Raw genomic sequence first — 12904 nt, 5'->3', positions numbered from 1 at the left:
GGCTTCATATGTTGTTCCTTGAACAATTAATGAAAATTTGAGACCAACATTCTTTCTTCTGCTTCAGCCAGGAAGCCACACCATGGAAAGATTCAAAAGAATGTATGGATTACTAATGGGATCAAAAATTTGATGACTGCAAATTGTACGGTAATGCAGGGTATACAAGCGTTTACCCTGAAAAATTATGCTATTAAAGCAGAGTTCAAATTTCCAAACCCTGAACTAGAAGACCTTCTTGAATCAAAAGCATATAAAATTAAGGGAAAAAATGATATGGAAAGAGTCAATGAATACTTTAAATGAAGTTAACTAAAACATAAAAATTTAGTATCACACTAATTACCTGACATCACCTTATTTTTCAATAACTGTGAAACACAATTACTTTTCATAATTAAATTTTATACAACATTCTAAACCATTTTCTAAGCACATAATAAGCTAAACATATTGAATCCATCCCCCCCATGAACCACGGACCTTGGCATTGATGGGGAGGCTTGCATGCCTCAACGATACAGATAGCCGTGCCGTAGGTGCAACCATAATGGAGGGGTATCTGTTGAGAGGCCAGACAAACGTGTGGTTCCTGAAGAGGGGCAGCAGCCTTTTCAGTAGTTGCAGGGGCAACAGTTTGGGTGGTTGACTGATCTGGCCTTGCAACACTAACCAAAACAGCTTTGCTGTGCTGATACTGCGAACGGCTGAAAGCAAGGGGAAACTATAGCCATAATTTTTCCCGAGGGCATGCAGCTTTACTGTATGGTTAAATTATGATGCTGTCCTCTTGGGTAAAATATTCCGGAGGTAAAATAGTCCCCCATTCGGATCTCCGGGCGAGGACTATTCAGGAGGACGTTGTTACCAGGAGAAAGAAAACTGGCGTTCTACGGATCGGAGTGTGGGATGTCAGATCCCTTAATTGGGCAGGTAGGTTAGAAAATGTAAAAAGGGAAGTGGATAGGTTAAAGTTAGATATAGTGGGAATTAGTGAAGTTCGGTGGCAGGAGAAACAAGACTTTTGGTCAGGTGAATACAGGGTTATAAATACAAAAGCAAATAGGGGTAATGCAGGAGTATGTTTAATAATGAATAAAAAAATAGGAGTACAGGTAAGCTACTACAAACAGCATAGTGAACGCATTATTGTGGCCAAGATAGACACGAAGTCCATGCCTACTACAGTAGTACAAGTTTATATGCCAACTACCTCTGCAGATGATGAAGAAATTGATGAAATGTATGAGGAGATAAAAGAAATTATTCAAATAGTGAAGGGAGACAAAAATTTAATAGTCATGCGTGACTGGAATTCAAGTGTAGGAAAAGGGAGAGAAGGAAACATAGTAGGTGAATATGGATTGGGGCTAAAATCGTCTGGTAGAATTTTGTGCGGAGCATAACTAGCTAACACTTGGATTAAGAATCATGAAAGAAGGTTGTATACATGGAAGAATCCTGAAGATACTAAAAGGTATCAGATAGATTATATAATGGTAAGACAGATATTTAGGAACCAGGTTTTAAGTTGTAAGACATTTCCAGGGGCAGATGTGGACTCTGACCACAATCTATTGGTTAAGAACTGTAGATTAAAACTGAAGAAACTGCAAAAAGGTGGGAATTTAAGGAGATGGGACCAGGATTAACTGAAAGAACCAGAGGTTGTACAGAGTTTCAGGGAGAGCATAAGGGAACAACTGACAGGAATGGAGGAAAGAAATACAGTAGAAGAAGAATGGGTAACTTTGAGGGATGAAATAGTGAAGGCAGCAGAGGATCAAATAGGTAAAAAGACAAGGGCTAGTAGAAATCCTTGGGTAACAGAAGAAATATTGAATTTAATTGATGAAAGAAGAAAATATAAAAATGCAGAAAATGAAGCAGGCAAAAAGGAATACAAACGTCTCAAAAATGAGATCGACAGGAAGTGCAAAATGGCAAGGCAGGATTGGCTAGAGGACAAATGTAAGGATGTAGAGGCTTATCTGACGAGGGGAAGATATATACTGCCTACAGGAAAATTAAAGAAACCTTTGGAGAAAAGAGAACCACTTGTATGAATATGAAGAGTTCAGATGGAAACCCAGTTCTAAGCAAAGAAGGGAAAGCAGAAAGGTGGAAGAAGTATATAGAGGGACTATACAAGGGCGATGTACTTGACGACAATATTATGGAAATGGAAGAGGATGTAGATGAAGATGAAATGGGAGATATGATACTGCATGAAGAGTGACAGAGCACTGAAAGACCTAAGTCGAAACAAGGCCCGGGAGTAGACAACATTCCATTAGAACTACTGACAGCCTTGGGAGAGCCAGTCCTGACAAAACTCTACCATCTGGTGAGCAAGATATATGAGACAGACGAAATACCCTCAGACTTCAAGAAGAATATAATTATTCCAATCCCAAAGAAAGCAGGTGTTGACAGATGTGAAAATTACCGAACTATCAGTTTAATAAGTCACAGCTGCAAAATACTAACGCAAATTCTTTACAGACGAATGGAAAAACTGATAGAAGCCGACCTCGGGGATTCCGTAGAAATTCCGTAGAAATGTTGGAACACGTGAGGCAATACTGACCCTACGACTTATCTTAGAAGAAAGATTAAGGAAAGGCTAACCTACGTTTCTAGCATTTGTAGACTAGAGAAAGCTTTTGACAATGATGACTGGAATACTCTCTTTCAAATTCTAAAGGTGGCAGGGGTAAAATACAGGGAGCGAAAGGCTATTGACATATTGCATTGTACAGAAAGCAGATGGCAGTTATAAGGGTCGAGGGTTATGAAAGGGAAGCAGTGGTTAGGAAGGGAGTGAGACAGGGTTGTAGCCTATCCCCGATGTTATTCAATCTGTATATTGAGCAAGCAATAAAGGAAACAAAAGAAAAGTTCGGAGTAGGAATTAAAATCCATGGAGAAGAAATAAAAACTTTGAGGTTTGCTGATGACATTGTAATTCTGTCAGAGACAGCAAAGGACTTGGAAGAGCAGTTGAACGGAATGGACAGTGTCTTGAAAGGAGGATATAAGATGAAGATCAACAAAAGCAAAACGAGGATAATAGAATGTAGTCGAATTAAGTTGGGTGATGCTGAGGAAATTAGATGAGACACTTAAAGTAGTAAAGGAGTTTTACTATTTGGGGAGCAAAATAACTGATGATGGTCGAAGTAGAGAAGATATAAGAAGTAGACTGGCAATGGCAAAGAAAGTGTTTCTGAAGATGAGAAATTTGTTAAAATCGAGTATAGATTTAAGTGTCAGGAAGTCATTTCTGAAAGTATTTGTATGGAGTGTAGCCATGTAGGGAAGTGAAACATGGACAATAAATAGTTTGGACAAGAAGAGAATATAAGCTTTTGAAATGTGGTGCTACAGAAGAATGCTGAAGATTAGATGGGTAGATCATATAACTAATGAGGAGGTATTGAATAGAATTGGGGAGAAGAGGAGTTTGTGGCACAACTTGACAAGACGAAGGGAACTGTTGGTAGGACATGTTGTGAGGCATCGAGGGATCACAAATTTAGCATTGGAGGGCAGCGTGAAGGGTAAAAATCGTAGAGGGAGACCAAGAGATGAATACACTAAGCAGATTCAGAAGGATGTAGGCTGCATTAGGTACTGGGAGGTGAAGAAGCTTGCACAGGTTAGAGTAGCATGGAGAGCTGCATCAAACCAGTCTCAGGACTGAAGACCACAACAACAACATTGAATCCATTTGAGTCAATCATTCCAAATTTAAAATTCTCAAATGATTCTTACCTTATAAAATTCTTATTAATTTTTATTTTAATATCAAAATATACTTTGCCTTCTTTAACAACACAGTCATCAGAATTTAATACTATAATCAGTACTGAACAGTTTAAATTTTCAGCGACAAACTGAATTTACATTTACAAAAATTTTATAGAATAGGTTTTCTTTTTTCACCAAACTATTGAGTGATTCATCAAAACCCAACTATTTAACCTATATTTTATCCCCTTTCTTAATCAAAACTTACTCAGTAGGATATACATTGAGAAAAATTATTTTCTGGCAAGCCTTGCTCATAAATTTCCTTTCACTTCTTCTCCATCTGATGCTTTGGTCTTGTATGTGATTGTGTTAGAAAGAAAATAACAACTTTTCATGACTATTTAGCAGTGTAACATTTTTTGAAACATTCTTTAAGTGTACTAATTCAAACTACATCTCCTATTTTAGAATTTAGTTTATCATTAGATACAACTGGAGATGGCTTATAATTTTTGTCATCATCTTGTGCTGGATTAATTTTTATTGTTGAATGCTTTATATTGTTGTACTTACAAAATAGTTTTATAATTAAGTCAACACACTGATAATTTCCTTGAAGAGAAAATCTCTTCCACTGTTTTTCTTTCAGTGTTCTCTTAAATCTTCCAACAACAGATGCTTTTAATTCAGTAAAAGTTGAATAGTGATTACTATTATGCTTCTTCATAAGTTCTTTAAATTCTTTTTTGTTAATTCTTTACCATTATCTATGTTTAGATTTCTTGGATTTCTCTTACTAAACATTTTTTGAAAAGCATCAGCTACATTTTTACGCAATTTGCCTTTGACTGGAAAAGTCCAAGCAAATTTTCAAAAAACATCAATAACAGTTACTGAATATTTCCTGGCCTAGAATATTTACTTTAATCGGAAAAAAGGAATATTTTTTACTTTTTTTATATGGGATTCCAGAGGTAGAGTACTCTGCAGCTGGAATTATTAAAAAATAAAAATAAATAAAATTAATGTTACACCTAAAATAATTCAATTCCCTGCCCACAAAAAGGAGCCTCATGAAAAAGTTACAGAGTGTGCTCAACATACTCACTTACTATTGTGGTCTGTTGTGTTTACTGATGAAAACTGGTATTGCATCCGTGTGAGTGATGGCATTGTGTTGGTTAGATTACTGCCAGCTTGATAGTTACCAACCGTGCACAGGCAGGGTAGCGACTCCAGCGAGCGACCAAATGGTGTAAATTGCCCTGAAGATGACCCCATCGCGGGTTAAAACAGGTTGGCGGCTAAATAAATAATGCTATTTTGACTGTCATTTTGAATAATTGAGGAGACAGCAAAATAACTCGTGCCACGGGCGACTCCTTTTTGTCGACCCTCAGCCTCTTCACCTGGCGCGTGGCTACAGAGTTGCATAGATGGCTTGATCATTCTTGAGTTACACTCATTTTTCCTGGATTCTGTAATCTCCAACTGAGCAAAATATTATTGTCTTAGAGGGCGATACAACAAAAGGAAACAAGTAGCGATATTTATCGAACCATAGTGTCCTTCGCGCCACTTTAAATGCTTTGTACGTACCAAAACTGTAAAGACAATCTTAAGAGATAAATTTTTGATGAGGGACCTACATCCAGAAATGTGTCGTTTGGTTGAAACACAAGTTTGAAGATCGGAACAATGACTCCCTGACCAGTGTGCTCCCATGGGAAGACCCTACTGTTGGTTACACAAGGTGTATCTGTGACGCATCCACAATCCCTGTGGCGCGTTCGCCAACGTACCAGTTCCTCGCAGCTGTCGTTGTAATGGTGTGTGAAAATGATCGTACGACACAACTGGCCGGGAGGCACCTTCCAGCGCGCTCATTTCAGGTGACACCACATTGGGCGACTTGCGCGTTGGTTATGATGAAATGACGAGACTAAGTCCACGAGCGGAGAAAATCTCCAACCCGGCCGGGAATCTAGCCCGGGCCCGCTGCATGGTAGGCAAAAACGTTACCACTCAGCTAAGCAGGCGGACCCAAACTTCGAACTTATTTTATATCCAAATGGTACATTTATGGATATGGGATCGCTATCAAAACTCTCTCTACAAACCCAAGAAGTCCGTAACAGGAATTGTGAAACGTCCTGTAAATATGTTACCTACGGTATATAATCTGATGTCTCTGCAATTTATGTCAGTATTCCACTCACAGCTCCTTAAAACAGTTTCCTTCGTGCAGTCCTTAAATAATTAGTTCATCCTCATACAGGAGACATTTTTTTCTGTTGCGAACATATCTTTGTTTGTTGGGAAACGAATGAAATCTTTGCTTAATGGATAGTGTTTGCATTGTAAACAAAAATATTACACGTAAACCGCATGTCCGAAGAAGATTCCTTATTGTTCGTGTGTCACAGTGCTTTGCTTAGAATAGGTGTGCTGTTTACACATCAACACATTGTGCGTCGTCCTGGAAAGGCATCACGACTAATACAAGATAAACACCATCCACTAGGACGTATGTAAGTGTATGTGATCTTTGGCTTTATATCTTGTCAGATGCAGGCACGTTAGCCTCTTTTTGCTATCCAAGGAACGCATAAAGTGGTGGTAAATACAGGATGTAAATAACTTTGTTACAAAACTTCCTGGCAGATTAAAACTGTGTGCCCGACCGAGACTCCATCTCGGAACCTTTGCCTTTCGCGGGCAAGTGCTCTACCAACTGAGCTACCGAAGCAGGACTCACGCCCGGTACTCACAGCTTTACTTCTGCCAGTACCTCGCCTCCTATCTTCCAAACTTTACAGAAGCTCTCCTGCGAACCTTGCCCGCGAAAGGCAAAGGTCCCGAGTTCGAGTCTCGGTCGGGCACACAGTTTTAATCTGCCAGGAAGTTTCATATCAGCGCACACTCCGCTGCAGAGTGAAAATCTCATTCTGGAAACATCCCCCAGGCTGTGGCTAAGCCATGTCTCCGCAATATCCTTTCTTTCAGGAGTGCTAGTTCTGCAAGGTTCGCAGGAGAGCTTCTGTAAAGTTTGGAAGGTAGGAGGCGAGGTACTGGCAGAAGTAAAGCTGTGAGTACCGGGCGTGAGTCGTGCTTCGGTAGCTCAGTTGGTAGAGCACTTGCCCGCGAAAGGCAAAGGTCCCGAGTTCGAGTCTCGGTCGGGCACACAGTTTTAATCTGCCAGGAAGTTTCATATCCGCGCACACTCCGCTGCAGAGTGAAAATCTCATTCTGGAAACATCCCCCAGGCTGTGGCTAAGCCATGTCTCCGCAGTATCCTTTCTTTCAGGAGTGCTAGTTCTGCAAGTTTCGCAGGAGAGCTTCTGTAAAGTTTGGAAGGTAGGAGACGAGGTACTGGCAGAAGTAAAGCTGTGAGTACCGGGCGTGAGTCGTGCTTCGGTAGCTCAGTTGGTAGAGCACTTGCCCGCGAAAGGCAAAGGTCCCGAGTTCGAGTCTCGGTCGGGCACACAGTTTTAATCTGCCAGGAAGTTTCATATCAGCGCACACTCCGCTGCAGAGTGAAAATCTCATTCTGGAACTTTGTTACAGATTGATAACGCTATAGAACGTGACGCACTGATCAGAATATCATCAGACTTGAATAGCATATGATACACCCATGGGAAAAAATAACGAAAATTTAATGATTAAATGGCGCTGTAAGCGTCTTAACGTAAATGGGGTCGGCTACAAATGACACTTGAATCGCGATACTACGATTATGGTCTGATTTGTACATTACACCTTCTGTACTGTTCATTGTGCATGAATGCACAAGGTCGGCAGTCAACAGTTGTGTCACTGTAAGGTAAGCCCACTCATCAGGACAAAGTTGTACAACATCGGATGGGAAAATCTGTTTTAGGTTGTCCTGAGATAAAAAAAAACCGCATGAGAAGCAAAATGACATCGGTTTTTAACTGTCATGAGACTAGAGCAAAGCTGTGTTCAGTACATTGTCAGCGTTTTCTGCCACAAGTTGAAATCGAGAAACAGCACGTTCTACAACACATTGGATGTCCCCGGGATCACGTACAGAATGCGCTGAACAATGCGCGCTTTCGGTTCTGCCATGTTCGTGTTTGGAGCACCGAACACAACATATTTCAGATAGCCTCAGAGGCAGCAGTCACACGGGTTAAGATCAGGTGATGTGGACGGCCAGGCTGTAGGGAAGTGGCGGCTCATAGTTCTAGTACTTCCGAAATGCTTTTGCAGCAGCTACTTCACTAACTGTGCAATGTGCAGGAGAGCGTCATCTTGCATAAAAATTTTCCCACCAACGCATCCACGCTGTTGATGGGCTGGAATGACGTTTGTGCTCAAAAGATTCTCGCAGCATTTACCAGTGACTGTATAAATAATAGGACCCGCAGGACCCATGTCCTCGAAAATATACGGCCCTACGATAAACAATCCCGTCAACCCGCACACACTGACCCCTTTGCAGAACGAAGTCGTACTAGTTGATGAGCGTGCGGATTTTCTGTTGCCCATAATCTGCGAATGGGCACGTCCTTGGAGACGGAAATGGCCTTCGACAGTCCACAGAATGTTCCATCTCCGTTCCTTGTTCACTTCTATGGGAGCACGAAATTCCAGAACGAACGTTTGTCTTGTTGTCAGGTCAGTACGAAGTAACTCCAAACACGGGTGATTTTGTTTGGATAGAAATGTGTGTAGTTTCATAGTATTTTATGCACCGCACTTGCAGCCATGTGAAATGTTTTTGTGGCCACATCGACAGATATCGAATCAACTACTTTCCTCCCTCTGCCACACTGCACTTCAAAAGAACCTGTCTTTTTGAATGTTGTAATCATTTTCTCCAGGCCCTTATCAGACATCGAACCAATGCCTTTCTTAACACCATTGTGTGTCTGGAACTTCTGCAGAGCTACTGGTGCCCAACGTCGATTCTTCTAAAAGACCTTCACTAGCAGCATTGGACCCTTCGTGGGGACACTCATGTTGAGCGTCTCAGACGCCAACTGACAAACAGCCAAGTGTTGTGCGTTTATTGGTGTACATATTCTGACGCTTGCAGCGCCATTTCTACGTCAAATTTTTGTTAGAATTCTTGATTTTTACCCCTGCGTCAACAAATGGTTTTTAAGTTATATGTCATTCTGAGCAGTGATCCTCTTTCTACAGCGCTGTGAAACTGTAACTTTCATTATGGACACCCAGTCCTGAAATATTTTTATGCATTACAGGAGCATCCTTCTGACGTATACAACTCTGGAATAAAACGAGCAGAACCATCTGTAGATGAGCATGATAGCACAGAACACTACTGGCCATTAAAATTGCTGCACCAAGAAGAAATGTAGATAATAAACTGGTATTCATTGGACAAATATACTAGAACTGACATGTGATTACATTTTCACGCAATTTGGGTGCATAGATCCTGAGAAATCAGTACCCAGAACAACCACCTCTGACCGTAATAACGGCCTTGATACGCCTGGGCATTGAGTCAAACAGAGCTTGGATGGCGTGTACAGGTACAGCTGCCCATGTAGCTTCAACACGATACCACAGTTCATCAAGAGTAATGAATGGCGTATTGTGACGAGCCAGTTGCTCGGCCATCATTGACCAGACGTTTCCAATTGGTGAGAGATCTGGAGAATGTGCTGTCCAGGGCAGCAGTCGAACATTTTCTGTATCCAGAAAGGCCCGTACAAGACCTGCAACATGAGGTCGTGCATTATCCTACTGAAATGTAGGGTTTCGCATGGATCGAATGAAGGGTAGAGCCACGGGTCGTAACACACCTGAAATGTAACGCCCACTGTTCAAAGTGCCGTCAGTGCGAACAAAAGGTGACCGAGACGATGACGAATTCACGCTTCCAATGTGCGTTCACCGCGATGTCGCCAAACACGGATGCGACCATCATGATGCTGTAAACAGAAACTGGATTCATCCGAAAAAATGACGTTTTGCCATTCGTGCAACCAGGTTCGTCGTTGAGTACACCATCGCAGGCGCTCCTGTCTGTGATGCAGCGTCAAGGGTAACCGCAGCCATGGTCTCCGAGCTGGTAGTCCATTCTGCTGCAAACGTCGTCGAACTGTTCGTGCAGATGTTTGTTGTCTTGCAAACGTCCCCATCTGTTGACTCAGGGATCGAGACGTCGCTGCATGATCCGTTACAGCAATGTGGATAAGATGCCTGCCATCTCGACTGTTAGTGATACGAGGCCGTTGGGATCCAGCACGGCGTTCCGTATTACCCGCCTGAACCCACCATATTCCATATTCTGCAAACAGTCATTGGATCTCGACCAGCGCGAGCAGCAATGTCGCGATACGATAAACCGCAATCGCAATAGGCTTCATCCGACCTTTATCAAAGTCGGAAACGTGATGGTACGCATTTCTCCTCCTTACACGAGGCATCACAACGACGTTTCACCAGGAAAGGCTGGTCAGCTGCTGTTTGTGTATGAGAAATCGGTTGGAAAGTCCCTCGTGTCAGCACGTTGTAGGTGTCGCCACCGACGCCAACCTTGTGTGAATGCTGTAAAAAGCTAATCATTTGCATATCACAGCATCTTCTTCCTGTTGGTTAAATTTCGCTTCTGTAGCACGTCATCTTCGTGGTGAAGCAACGTTAATGTCCTGTAGTGTATAAAGCTCTCTGATAGTGCCACAGCCTTGAATGTGTTCTTCATAAACAATCCTTAACGGCTGCGGATTTCAACAAGATTCAGCATTCATAAAATGACGTTTCTCTTCTTCTTCCTCTTCTTCTTGCGTTATGGCATCTGTAGGACCGCAGGTAGCCCTTTTATTTCATGTTATTTTGTCCGAGCCTCTTCTACCTCTCTCTTCTGCCCTATCACTCCTCTTCCGAAAACTTCAGTATTCTCTCCTCTTGTCTGTTACACTGGTTACCGTATCGTTCTCTGTCGTCGATCTGTGGCGTAATGGTCGGTGTGTAACTTGTTTACATCTCCAGTTTTCCTTTCCTTCCACCTTGATCCCCTATCCTGACCACTCCTTGCTGTGTTCAACAACGCACTTGGATCCCGTTGTTTCCTATAATCATTTCTTCATTTATTAGTGTTCATCCTGATTACATATCCAGCAAAGCTGGCCCTTTTAAGTCGAACTTCTCTGGATATTGTCCTCATTCTGGTGCAGATCTTTCCTAGGTCTTCACATCCATTGTTCACCACCTAGTTTAGTGCATAGCATTTTACCTAGCATTTTTCTCTTTCCTTTCTCTTGTTGTTCTCCACCCTTTTTTCTTATTGTTATCGTCTCATCCGAATTTAATGTTTAATCGCATATGAGGGGCGTTCAGTCAGTAAGGAAAGATATTTTTTTCTGAAAGCAGACTGGTTTTATACAGAACTCCAATGCACCATATTATTCCGCAAGGGAGATACATATTTTCAAAGTGTTTATGGAGTCATCTTGAACCATCCCATACTAGGAAGGGTACAACAAAAGCTGAGGCAAGAAATCCCAAAAATGGGTACAAAAATTTGCCGGAAATAATAGTTTCATTGTTGAAGGTGTTTCGTGCAACAGCTGTTGGACGTAACAGTCGTCACTCTGTTTTCGTAAATATTGTATTGAAAGTCCAAGAAAACGCTTTAAACTGAGTTCGTAATGACTGCGGTTGTACTCTCTGTGTAAACCAAGAATAAATTGTTATATGTTGTAAACATAATAATGAATAAAACCGTGTTTTTCAATAAAATCTCCGTTCGGTATGACACCCTTATACCATCTTACTGAGATGACTTGTCTGCCCGCACGGAACCACTCTACTGGTTGACGTCGGAGTCAGTGTCTTGTTGCATCAGTACCTTTCCCATCACCCACGTACTGATTCCGGTGGAGTGCAACCTTCACTGGGTCAAACAGATGGACGTCGTAAGGTGCGACAGCTGGGCTGTAGGGTGGACGAGGAAAAACAGACAAATGAAGTTTTGTGAGCTCCTCTCTGGTGCACAGACTTACTCGTATGTGAGAACCTGCGTTGTTAAGGACAAGCAGTAGTTCGTTACCTTTATTGTGGCATCGAATAGGCTGAAGTCGTTTCTTCCGTTTCGTGAGGGTACCACAATACGCGTCTGAGTTGATCGTTGCACCATGTGGGAAGACATCAAACAGAATGACCCTTTCATAGTCCAGAAGATCGTCGCCATGACTTTACCGGCTCAGAGTGCGGCTTTGAACTTTTTCTCCCAGAGAAAGGGAATGTAGTGCCGCGCCATGGATTGCCGTTTTTTTTCTCGTTCTAAGCAATGAACCCATGTTTCATCATCACGATCAGCTTACTAAAGTGAAAGCCATTCCACACACATGGCCCTTCGTTGTTCTTTATGGTCTTGAGTTAGGCGAAGAGGAACCCAGCGGTGAAACACCTTTGTGTACTCCAACTGGCCGACGAGTGTGTCAGCACTACCAACGGAGACGCGTAGTTGAGCAGCGAGGTATTTGGTCGTCCAGAATGAGATTTTCACTCTGCAGCGGAGTGTGCGCTGATATGAAACTTCCTGGCAGATTAAAACTGTGTGCCGGACCGAGACTCGAACTCGAGACCTTTGTCTTTGGCGGGCAAGTGCTGTACCATCTGAGGTACCCAATCACGACTCACGCCGCGTACTAACACCTTTACTTCCGCCAGTACCTCGTCTCCTACCTTCCAAACTTTACAGAAGCACACCTGCAAACTGTGCAGAACTACCACTCCTGAAAGAAAGGATATTGCGGAGACATGGCTTAGACACAGCCTGGGGGATGTTTCCAGATCGTTTCCAACGGAGTGTGCGCTGATATGAAACTTCGTGGCAGATTAAAACTTGCCCGCGAAAGGCAAAGGTCCCGAGTTCGATTCTCGGTCCGGCACACAGTTTTAATCTGCCAAGAAGTTTCATATTTGATTGTCATTGCTCGATCATGTCCAAAGAGAGTGTCCGCACGTTTCAGCATTGCAGGAGTCACAACTGTGTGCGGCCGGCTGGCACGCTGGAGATCGGACAGATTTGCGCGACCGTGTTGCGATGATGAGAGACGCTTTGCTCAACTACTCACCGTGCTTTTTTTTTACTGACAGGTCTCAGAAGATATTCCGCGAGTAACTATTTATATCTGCGTTGCTC

This window comes from Schistocerca nitens, chromosome 9, assembly GCF_023898315.1.
Source record: "Schistocerca nitens isolate TAMUIC-IGC-003100 chromosome 9, iqSchNite1.1, whole genome shotgun sequence".
Lineage (NCBI taxonomy): Eukaryota > Metazoa > Arthropoda > Insecta > Orthoptera > Acrididae > Schistocerca > Schistocerca nitens.
Note: the sequence above shows the minus strand (reverse complement) of the source record.